A 1249-nucleotide genomic window follows, 5' to 3' on the forward strand; every position below is an offset into this window, starting at 1 on the left:
GGTTTCGTATGATATATATATTTCTAACTTTTTTCAGGCTACTTATTACAATACCTCAATACAGTACATATAATATTATATACGGTTTATATACAGTTTAATTATTATCTATTCGGTAAATTCAAATTATTTGTTAAATAATCGAGGGCTTAATTATGGTCAGTTTAAAATAGAGCATACTTTAATAGTAACTGGTCAAAAATAATATATAAATTAGTAAATTAAATTTTAATACTTTATTATGTGTCGAAATAAAATTTAATTTACTAATTTATATTTTATTTTTTACAAGTTACTATTAAAGTAAATACATTTTAGTATATGTATATGATTTTGATATTAATATTTTGATATAATATTTTTATATGATGACATATAAACATATAACATAGTTAATATGTAGAAAGAAATTTATATGCACATAAAAATAATAATCATTCAATACATTTCTATTAATTTATATATGTAATCATAACTCATTGTCTTACCTCCATGATTTACTTAGATCAGAAAATGTCTGTTAAAATAAATGTTTAAATATTAGATATATAGTATCTGTCACTAATATTTATATTCGTCTATATACGTATTTAAAAATAGAAAAAATTATGTAAATTAATTTTACAAATTGATTTAATTGTTTTCCGCTCCTATAAATATGCAAATGAAATATTTTTATGTAAAGCTTTGAACTTCATAATGTTATTATACACCTACATTATTGCTGGAGAAGGAGAGGAAAAAAATTTATTTTTTTTAATAATTTTTTGTTCACGGGAAACGTTCTAACATAAATACAAGTATATACGTATTATTATATATTAAATATTAAATAATATGGTGAATAAGAATCAAGGGAATTTGACTGTACTTACATCAGGGGGTATTGGAATAAGTAGCACATTTCTCTGAATTCAATGTGTTAAAAGATATCTGCTACAATTTAATTGTTAAAATGTTTGTTTAGTTTATATTAGTTGATATTATTTAATATGCCACTAAAACATAGTGGTTTATTTTTTTGATTCATATTAATTTTTTATAAGGTAAGTCAGAGTTTTATTTTTTAATTATTTAATGCAAATGCATATAGTAGGTGCAGCTTTATATCTATATTCATTGCGCATTTTAAACAAAATTCTATAATATACAAAAATATCAAATAAAATTAAAGTCAATCCTTTTAATATTGCTTGAGCACCTCCCACAATCACAAAACATATATAAAAGATATATTTATTAATGATAT

The sequence above is a fragment of the Teleopsis dalmanni genome, chromosome 2 (genome assembly GCF_002237135.1).
Source record: "Teleopsis dalmanni isolate 2A chromosome 2, ASM223713v2, whole genome shotgun sequence".
Taxonomy (NCBI): domain Eukaryota; kingdom Metazoa; phylum Arthropoda; class Insecta; order Diptera; family Diopsidae; genus Teleopsis; species Teleopsis dalmanni.